The following is a 10,742-nucleotide window of genomic DNA, read 5'->3' as shown; positions in this document are numbered from 1 at the left end:
TTCTATAATTAGATTCACCAAGCCAGTGACACAAATAGCTTCTGCAGTACCACTCTGGTTAACCAGAAGCCAAATACAGTCCCCCTTAGACCTTCCAGCCCTTGGCTCCCAGCCAGATAAACAGGTCTAATATGGTGAAAACCTAATTCATTATATGTGAGGTTTTTACTAATCCCAGAGGATCAGACATATACCCCTCAGGTCAATACAAAACTCAGATTTTACCCAAATATCACACTGTCAGTCAATCCTTAGTAAACTATTGAAAGATTTATTAATAAAATAAAAGAACAGAGTTACAAATGGTTAAGGAACTATATACCCACAAGTGATTGCAAAGTCCTTCTATCAGGACTTTCCAGCAGAGATGGAATAAACTGCTGGTTTGCAAAAGAATCTCTGGAATCACCCAAAGAGATTGGGGGTCATCAGTCCTTCTTCAGAGCTTCCTTGTTAGAAATCCAGTCCCGAGAAATGAAGCAGGAAACAAAGACAAAATGGAGATGACTCAGGGGTCTTTTATATCCTCTGCCACGTGCTTGGAATTTTACTGTCCCAAACAAAGTCCAGAGCCCGTTTGTGGAAAGCTACTGACCCAAGCTGGAGTCCAGAGTCGCATATCACATGTCCTTACACAGTTTGCTGACTCACCGGGGGTGACCACTGGCCCTTTCCTGTCTGAAGCATCCTCAGGAAGAACTATCTGGAGGGGATGAGTTTCTTCAATGGCCCGTTGTGAGGGCTGAGTGTCCTTGATGGGCCATCCACCCGTAACTGTGTAGCCTTGATGTAAATTCTATCGTGTGTGGGGGGGGAGAGGGGTTGTCACCCAGCAACACAACACGTGTGTAAGATCCAAGTACACAGCCAATATTCATAACTTCAGATACAAAGTGATACATGCCTATAAACAGATAATCATACTTAGCAAATCAGAACTTTTCCACTTATCAGAGGGGTAGCCATGTTAGTCTGTATCCACAAAAACAACGAGGAGTCCAGTATCACCTTAAAGACTTACAGATTTATTTGGGCATAAGCTTTCGTAGATGAAAAACCCACTTCTTCAGATGCATGGAGTGAAATTTACAGAAGAGGCATTATTATACTGACACATGAAGAGAGGAGAGTTACCTTACAAGTGGAGAACCAGTGATGACAAGGCCAATTCAGTCAGGGTGGACGTGGTCCACTCCCAATAACTGATGAGGAGGTGTCAATGCCAAGAGAGGGAAAATTGCTTTTGTCGTGAGCCAGCCACTCCCAGTCTCTATTCAAGCCCAAATTGATGGTGTTAAGTTTGCAAATGAATTGTAGCTCTGCAGTTTCTCTTTGAAGTTTGTTTTTGAAGTTTTTGAAGCAACTTTTCCACTGACACCTTACATGATACAAACTGTATAAGATCTATGGAAATTGTGACAGTGGTAACAGTGATATAAATGGTCACCGTTCTTATACACAGCATCACATCGGCATAGAACATCTTCACCAGACGCACTGCAGCGCATTGGTACAGCTGCAGCGCTGTACGTGTAGACGTGGCCTGAGAGGGAACAGATGAAGTCCAGTCAGAACTGTATTCTGGGTTGTTTGCGTCTCTGTCAGCATGCCCAAGGAGCAGCCAGCAACACTCTTGTTTTTAGTGATTTTAGTCAGTTTCACTCTCAGGTTGTTCCTGCTTTGATGTTCGTGGTTACAAAAAGTGTAGGTGAATTTTTATTGGGATTAAAAATAAATTGTAGAAACATTTCACTCCTCCTTGAACACTCAGGGGAACGAAAGATCTCGTTGTGTATTACAACTTTCTCCTGCACTTTATAAACAACAGAAAATCAAGGAAATATTTTTCTTGCGCTTAGCACTGGGGCTGAATTTGAGTAGACACCATTAATTGAAGTGCAAGTCTGTGTGGACAGCAGAGATTATTCCCCGGAGGCAGCCACTTTCTCTTGGGTATTGTCTTCCTGACTTGGTTTTATAACATGGTACTTTTCTCTAAGGATCTCAAAGCACTTTTTCAAAATTTAGTTTTCACAAGCAGACCCCTGTAAGGTACTGAAGGCAGTTCTCTTCCTTGTACAGGGAGATGGAAACTGGAGACACAACACGATGAAATAACTTGTCCAAAAGTCACTCAGGAAGGGGCAGCACCAAGAAGAGAACCTAATAGTCCTGATTCATAGTTCTCTGCTCTACCCACAATGTAACCTTGTCACATGCTGTCAGTGCTACTAGTGACACGTGAACTGAGGGTCTGGCTACACTACTGTGGTTACAGCAGCTCAGCTACCGTGCTAGTGTGTAGCTGCATCCTACATCGACAGAAGGGGGGTTTCCATCAGTGTCATTAACCATCTCTCTGAGAGGTGGCATCTAGGTCAATGGTAGAATTATTCCATTGACCTTGCTGCATCTACAGTGGGGGGTTAGATCAACTTAACTATGTCACACAGCACAACATTTTTATAGATGTGAGCGATGACGTTAGACATGGGTGAAAGTAACTTACAGGACTTACCGGTACTGCCGGAGTCCTGAGGGGGCGTGGCCTTGTCCGGAAGAGGCGGTGCCTCAACCGGAAGAGGCGGGGCCTCTCAAGATTTAAAGGCTCTAGGGCACCGGCTGTGGCTGTGAGCCCCCGGGCCTTTAAATCAACCCGGGGCTCCCAGCTACAGAGGTGGCTGGGAGCCCCTGGAACTCAGGGGCAAAATAAAGGGCCCGGGGCTCCGGCCGCCGCGGAGCTCCGGGCCCTTTAAATCCCCACCACAGCTCCGGCTGCCGGAGCTGCGGGTGGGATTCAAAGGGCTCTGGGCTCCCCGCTGCGGCGGGAGCTCCGAGCCCTTTAAATCCCGGCCCCAGCTGGCCGCCAGAGCTGCGGGCAGCATTTAAAGGGTTCTGGGCTCCCCGCCACAGTGGGGAACCCAGAGCCCTTTAAATCCCCGCCACGGAAGCCGGTGCAGTCCGGCACGGCATACTGGCTCTTGCCGGTGCGCCATACCTGACCGTACCGGCTTACGTTCACCTCTGACGTTAGATCCATCTAATTTTCAGATGTAGACAGGCCTAATGCAAAATTGTAAAAAGCAGTAAGAAACCGTGTGCGAAGGTAAAATATACCCCACCAACCGGCTATGAAGCAAATCGTTCTACTGTAAGTAACTGCTGGTATCTTTTTTATGTTACGTTATAAGCGAGGAAAAGAAAACAGGAATAGTGTAGGGTGCATCTGAAAGTGTTAAAAGGTGAAAAAGGCAAATTTAGCCTGTGCTTTCAGTTACACTGGGAAGTAAAATACAAAATGCCCCTACTCTGACATAACTGTTGTATTAAATGGGCAGATATAAAGTCAGATTCTCTGCTGGTATAAATCAGCTTAGTTCCACAGAAGTGAATGGTGCTCATCAGTTTGCACTAGCAGAACATCTGCGCCATAAAGTCTGAACTGGTGTATGTGCAGGGCCGGCTCCAGCTTTTTTGCCGCCCCAAGCGGCGAAGCGGCGAAGTGGGAGAAAAACAAAAAACAAAAGATAAAGCCGATCGGTGGCACTTCGGCAGCAGCTCAATCGCGCCGCTTCATTCTTCTGCAGCAATTTGGCAGCGGGTCCTTCGCTCCCTCTCTTCCTCTTCGGCGGCAGCTCAAAGAGGAAGAGAGGGACTGAGGGACCTGCTGCCAAAGACACGGATGCGCCGCCCCTTTCCATTGGCCGCCCCAAGCACCTGCTTCCTTCGCTGGTGCCTGGAGCCGGACCTATGTATGTGACTTGTTCCCTCATGAGCAGCTGATCTCCCACCCACGGTTACAAGCAACAAGAGCTTCCTTGTCATTTTTGATAGCTGCAGAGAGATTCATTTCCTTTTTTGCTGCGCTTGTCACACTGGACATGTGAGCAGGGCCATGTGAGCATTTGTTAGGGTACTTTCCTAGTTTTCCACAACTGGGGCAGATGGAGTCATTCACACAAGGCACCCTTGTTAGCGTCAAATACTCTGAGGGTTTTTTTTCCCCAGGACTCCACCCACAACTGGACAAATCTTTAATGCTGCTTCACCTCCTTATTTTGTGTCCCTGTTCCAGCTAGCTGGCTGCAGACTCTCTCTATGCTATCCCTATATATCCCCCCGTGAAGATTATCTCTGGTAGGAGCAGACACATTCGAATAGGGGGAATTATGCAGTGGATGACGTTCATCTTTCCTGAAACACAGAGGGGCTGATTCTCCTTGGCCTTGTGACTTTTGCAGTCACTGGTGTGGATGCTACACAAGGCCCAGGGCAACAAGTCACTGGCCCATAGACCACATCACTGATTATTATTTATTATCTGTGTTGTGGGATCACCTAGGAGTGTCAGTCATGGACCAGGGCACATTTTTGCTAGGCACTGCACACGCACAGAACCAAAAGATGGTTCCCGTCCCAAAGAATCTACAATCTAGGCCAGGGGTGGGCAAACTTTTTGGCCCAAGGGCTACATCTGGGCATAGAAATTATATGGCGGGCCATGAATGCTCACAAAATTGGGACTGGGGTGCAGGAGGGGGTGAGGGCTGTGGTTGGGGGTGCGGGCTCCGGGGTGGGGCCAGAAATGAGGAGTTCAGGGTGCAGGAAGGGGCTCCAGGCTGGGGTGCAAGGCGGGGGTGAGGGCTCCAGCTGGGGATGAGGAGTTTGGGGTGTAGGAGGGTGCTCCAGGCTGGGACCGAGGGGTTCAGAAGACAGAAGGGGGATCAGGGCTGGGGCAGGGGTTGGGTGAGGGCTCCGGCTGGGGGTGTAGGCTCTGGGGTGGGGCTGGGGATGAGAGGTTTGGGGTGCAAGAGGGTGCTCCAGTCTGGCATCAAAGGGTTTGGAGGGTGGGAGGGGGAATCAGGGCTAGAGCAGGGGGTTGGAGCACGGGGGGAGGCTCAGGGATACAGGCTCCAGGAGGCGCTTACCTCAAGTGGCTCCTGGAAGCAACAGCATATCCCTTCTCCGGCTCCTATGCAAAGATGTGGCAAGGTGGCTCTGCACGCTGCCCCATCCGCAGGCACCACCCCTGCAGCTCCCTTTGGCCGCAGTTCCCGGCCAATGAGAGCTTCGGGGGCGGCGCTTGGGGCGGGGGCAGCATGCAGAGTGGAGTCCCCTGGCTGCCCCACGTGTAGGAGCCGGAGGAGGGCCATTTCGCTGCTTCTGGGAGCCGCATGGAGCAGCCCCCGACCCTGCTCCCCAGCTGGAGCGCCAGAGAGGGGGGCATGCTGCTGCTTCCGGGAGCCATGTGGAGTGGCCCCCGACCCTGCTCTCCGGCTGGAGCACCGGAGCAGGGCAAGCCTCAGACCCCACTCCCCATTGGGAGCTCGTGGGCCGGATTAAAACGGCCGGCGGGCGGTAGATTGCCCACCCCTAATCTAGGCAGAAGACAAGAGACAACAGATCGAGACAGATGGACAAATGGAGGCGCAAAAGGAAACACTGAGATAATATTGGTCAGCATGATGGGCTGTGGTCTCACCACACCAGCTGCCTAACCACTGTCAAGATTTTTGTAGGCGCCATGGCGAAGGGGAATTTTGAGACGGGATTTGAAGATGGATAGTGAGGTAACTTTATGGGTGTTTATGGGGAGCTCCTCCCAGGCATGTGGGCTGCACATCGCCTAACAAGCGGGTGTCGTCCTGTCCTCCATTACCTCTCTTCACCAGCGTGTCCCCCAAAGAACCAGAGGTGAAGAAAATGGAGAGCAGGATAAAACCTGCATCAGCCTACTGCTCCCAAGCCACAACAGATGTGTCTGTCATCGTAGCTGGGCGCTTTATAAATGACTACAGATTTTCATTCCCTCCCTCCCTATCTGAACAAAAATCTTTTTTCCCACATCTACTTTATCAACCGATTTTGATAGCATTTGAAATGGAGTCAGTTTTTTCTTTTTTAGAGGCCCCTCATATTGCGAGGCTCTAAACTGTAGCTTAGTTACTTATGCCTTAATCCAGCCCTGCCCCCAAAGGACTAGAAGTGAAGAAAATGGAGAGCACCATTGGAAAAACAACAGAGCAGGGTAAAACCTGCAACAACCTACTACTAAAGCAGGATGGAGAACCTAGGACCCCCAAGCCACAACTGGTGTGTCTGTCATCCTACAGATTTTCACTCACTCACTCACTAATTCTTACAGTGTCCCCAGGAAGTGACTCAACATCATGATCCTCATTTTACAGAGAGGGAAACTGAGGCATGGAGAGACAAAGTGATTTGCCCAAGGTCAGTGTGTGAGCTGGAAACAGAGCTCTGGAGTTCCAGGTTCCCACTGCCTTGGCTGACTCCTTACACCATATGCTCAGCGCACAGAGGTCCCTGATCACAAGCATGGTTACACTGGGGCTTTATTAACTATCCTGCCATTGCCTTGACTCACACCTTCGCCGTGACTTTCGTACTCTACGTAGCTTTCCTCCCCCCCACTCCAAATCAACTGCCGGTCATGCACAGAGGAAGTTTTCTATTGCTAAATCTTGCTTTGCCCGACTGCCCACTTTTTCCTGTCTGAGATCGGCTGCCCAGAGGCACTGTTCTTTACTGACCCTGTACGATTGCTGCAAAAATACAAACCTCCCCTTCATTTCTTTACTGCTGGGTTAAATGAAAATTGCAGATAAGGCAGCTCCTCGACTGGCTGAAGATCTCCTCTTCTAGCTAGGTACAACACAGCTTTACCCTACGCTCCCCCATTCAACTAGCTCCTGCCATACAAGCACCTTACTGAGGTGATGGACTCCGAGGGTGCAAGGGAATCTGTGTCAACCGACAGAACCTGCCAATCAAGCTACAGTTTAGCAGAGCTGGTGGTCTGGGTTGGAGGTTGGCAAGAAAGAACCTAGGAATTCTTTGGTAAAACCCTTCTTGCCCAGAATGCTGTAATCTCAGAGTGCCACAGAGAGGTTTATACTTCTCTTTATGTTCTTTAAACGCAGATAAACAACCCATCAAGCTGGGAGTGTCAGGTAATTTGTGGATTCTTTTCAGTGTTCAGACTCCAAAGTCCAGCCATTGCTGTTTGTTTAATATCTAGTTACAAGGTAAGTAACTGACAGCCCTGAGGAAAGGGATGGTTCAAGGAGTGAATTTTGCATCCTTCCTTACTCAGGGCATGTCCACATTTGCCATTTAAAGTGGAAAAAGTCCCTTTTTTGCGCAAAAACCGTGGGAGCGTCTACACTTGCCAATGAAACCATCTCCACGAGAGGCATAGTACAGCTCTTACTGGTGATGCTTTTGCGGTGATGTGCAAGTGAAGACATGTTCTTCCTGTTTACAGAGCTTTTAGCCTCCCCAGGATATCCCCCAGTGCCTAGGTGATCACTCTGGCCAGCAGCTCTGCTGCTCTGATGCCAGGTAAACAGACATCCACTCCTCCCCCTGTAAAGCCCTGGGAACTTAGAAACTCCCCTTCCTGTTTTCTTGGCAAGTGCTCACTTCTCATCCGGCCAGGTGACACTGCCTGCTCCACGGAGCAAAGGATCCCCTGCCTGGAGCAATGCTGAGCTACTGGACCTGATCAGTGTTTGGGGAGAGGAGGCTGTGCAGGCACCCAGGATGCCCCGCGATCACCCCCCCCCCTTCCCACAAGGCCTATTATCAAATTGGAGAGAGCAGCACTGTGGGACAACTGCCCTCAGTGCGCTGCTCTCATGGGAATGGAAGTGCTGCAAATGTAAACTCTCTCTGACGCCTGTGGAAGTGAGTGACTACACAAACCGGCGCTTTTCTTTCTCCAGTTCCCTATCATCCGTGAAACTGACAGCGCAAAAACTCTGCAAGTGTAGACATAGACTGAAGTGGATTCTGATCACTAAGGCTGTCAGAATCCAGTGGGTTATGAGTGAAAACACCCTTTATGTTTAAAGGGGAAGTTGAGGGTCATGAATGTCTCTATCATTTTCAGTTTTCTTTTCAGGATGAGAGAACTGGGGGGTTTCAAGTAACTGTGGGTGGGGATTATGGGTCATTAAATGTGAAACAATTCTGGGCAGAGCATTGATATAGGTTGTTTCTTGGTACTGTAGCTGCCTCATCTTTCCACCCATCACTGCCTCCCTTTTGTGCAGTGAACCTGTGAGGTGTGAGCCAGGGGAATAAGCGCCACACTGCTACAAATAAAAGCTGCCAGCTCAGGTGTGCTTGTACAGACAGAGCAGACCCACGCTTGTGTAGCCCTGTCCCTGGACAGATTTCAGCTTGCATTGATCTGCCGGGGCTAGGCAGCCAGAGATGCGATCACATTGCATGCTGATGTTATCCTGTTGCCAAGGGGATTCACAGCTAGAATCCCCTTTGCTTGTGGCCAGCACTGATCACTAATTTAGGTTGTTTTCAGACAGGAAACCCACCACTGTTTTCTACCATTGGGGGCTATCAGTGGCCCTTGGGAAGGCAAGAGGACTGTCTGGTTAAAGTGCACCCCATGCTGAGGCTAGGTGGGATGTGCAGACTGAGCAGCAGTGTCTGGATAATGGGCTGGGTTCCTCTTTGTCCTCCATGGCAACCAAGCTGCAAATGATGCCAACTTTCATGCCACTGTTCATCTCCACGGCACTCCCTCTGATCGCTAACCTGATCTCTGCCTTACAGTAGAGCAGTCTCAGGGTTGCTGTAAGTTACTCCGGCTTCCAGCTGCAGGGTTTGAATGGCGCTGTAGACATGCCCTCAGAGTGGATTAGACAGGGCAGGGCTCTCAGGCCCCAGAGGAAGGAGTCAGTTACATTGCTACATTCTGAGAACTGCCGATGAGCTGATAAGATTCAACAGATTGGCCAGTTTAGTGCTTAGTCAGCAGCTAAGTTAGCCAGCAAACAGCCAGGAACCTGTGAAGAACTGGAGCATGCTGCCTGCCACCGGAGAACGGAGCCTGAATGACAGGACACTCCAGCTCTTTCTATGTTCCTGGAAAGGGACCAGCCTGCCTCGTGCGATGGCCTGAAAAGTGCACTCAGAATGGATAGATTTGTTGTGACAAAAACCCAACTTTCACTAGAGGTTTTAACAGCTGTGAATAAATCAGCCTTGAATTTGCAATCCCCAGGGACAGCAGCCAGTTCTGAGACAAAACCCAGACGGCGGAGAGCACGAGGGTGTAGGAACTTACAAATATCCTCCTGACACCTCCTGACCACAGGCACCCACACAGCCAGTGAACCTTGGCTGGGGGGAAATTTGTCACTGGGATTATTCTGCAGTGTGTCTAATTGGTGAGGTGTGAGCCTATTGGAATCCGAGGGAATGGCGGGTGGGCTAAATGGGAATGGATACATCTAGGAACAAAGGACATAGGCAATACTTACACAGTGGGGGCCTCTCTCCTGGAAAGCCATGACTTGGAGAGAGATTTGGGGGTCGTGGTGGATAATCAGCTGAACATGAGCTCCTAGTACAATACTGTGGTCAGAAGAGATAATGCGATCCTTGGATGTATAAACAGGGGAATCTGGAATAGGAGTAGAGAGGTTATTTTACCTCTGTATCTGGCACTGGTGTGACTGCTGCTGGAATAGTGTGTCCAGTTGTGGTGCCCACAATTCAGGGATGTTGGTAACCTGGAGAAGGTTAAGAGAAGGGCCACGAGAATGATGAAAGGATTAGAAAACAAGCCTAATAGTGATTGAGCTCCTTTAGTCTATCTATTCAGCTTAACAGAAAGGAGGTTCAGTGGTAACTTGCCTACAGTCTATACGTACCTGCCCGGGGAACAAAATATTTAATAATGGGCTCGTCAACCTAGCAGAGAAAGGTATAACATGAGCCACTGGCTGGAAGATGAAGCTCAGGGCCGTCCTTAGGATTTATGGGGCCCTACGCAGTATTATTAAACTGGTGACCCTATGCTCCACTGAATGGTCCCCAGCCGGCGCCGCTGACCCCAGCCATTGCTGACACACCCTGAGCTTCGTACGCAGCAGATACTGCGGCAGTGGCTCAAGGCCGGCTTTGCGCTGTCACATGGGGGCTGCATCTTGCCAGAGCCCACAGCCCTCCTGCAACCTCTAACCATTCCTGTTTCACCAGGAGCATATTGACAGGAAGTACCAAGCAGTAATAACAACAACAATAATACAAATGTGTGTGTGTGTGCGTGACAGAGTGTGTGTGTGTATGTGTGTGAGAGAGCGAGCCAGTGCATGTGAGAGAGACAGAGAGAGCGCCAGTGTGTGTGTGTGTGTGTGTGTGTGTGTGTGTGTGACTGTGTGACAGAGTGTGTGTTGGGGAGTGTGAGACTCTGTGTGTGTGTGACAATCTGTATTGGGGAACTGTGACTCGTGAGAGGCAGAGTGTATGTGGGTGTGAGAGACAGTGTGTGGGTGTGTGTTAGGGAAATGTGAGAGACAGTGAGTGCACTGTCACTTTAAGTCCCCCCTCCCTCTATTCCCCCCCCCCCGCCCCACTGACTCACGTGGAAGTTTCGCTCCTCCTGTCCTGACCCAGGCTTGGCCCCACTGGAGACCGAGCGGTGCAGGAAGGTGGGGTCCAGGGAGGGACTCCGCTCCGGGCGGCGGTGGGTCGGGCCGCCGCGCTGCCAGTGACTGGTCACGCCGCTCTGGGCTCCCCAGGGCAGCAGAGCCGGACACTGGAGTTCTCAGCTGGCTGGCTGAGGAGGGAGGGAGGGAGGGGGCAGGGTTGGGGGCGGGGAGAAACCTGCCGGCCCAGCGCGGGGGCGGGGCCGGAGAAGAGAAGATTCCAGCCGCGGTCAGCGAGGGGAATGGTGCCCCAAATTTTTGGGT

At 50.4% G+C, this 10,742-nt stretch overlaps 1 protein-coding gene across 2 annotated transcripts in view; it reads right to left on the bottom strand.

Moving 5' to 3' along the window:
• Positions 1–250: 250 nt before the first annotated feature.
• The window catches only part of LOC128826163 (transcription factor HES-5-like), a 57,539-nt gene continuing 47,047 nt past the window's right edge, over positions 251–10,742 (bottom strand). Inside the window, exons 4-5 of one of the 2 annotated variants that reach the window (XR_008442805.1) lie at positions 9,309–9,451; positions 251–1,543 (exon numbers count right to left, since the gene is read on the bottom strand). The gene's annotated coding sequence lies outside the window, so the exon portion shown is untranslated. The remainder of the gene's footprint in view (positions 1,544–9,308; positions 9,452–10,742) is intronic. The other variant, XR_008442806.1, reaches the window with a different exon arrangement.

The sequence above is a fragment of the Malaclemys terrapin genome, chromosome 19, assembly GCF_027887155.1.
Source record: "Malaclemys terrapin pileata isolate rMalTer1 chromosome 19, rMalTer1.hap1, whole genome shotgun sequence".
Taxonomy (NCBI): domain Eukaryota; kingdom Metazoa; phylum Chordata; order Testudines; family Emydidae; genus Malaclemys; species Malaclemys terrapin.
Note: the sequence above shows the minus strand (reverse complement) of the source record. Positions and strands in the feature narration are given on the sequence as shown.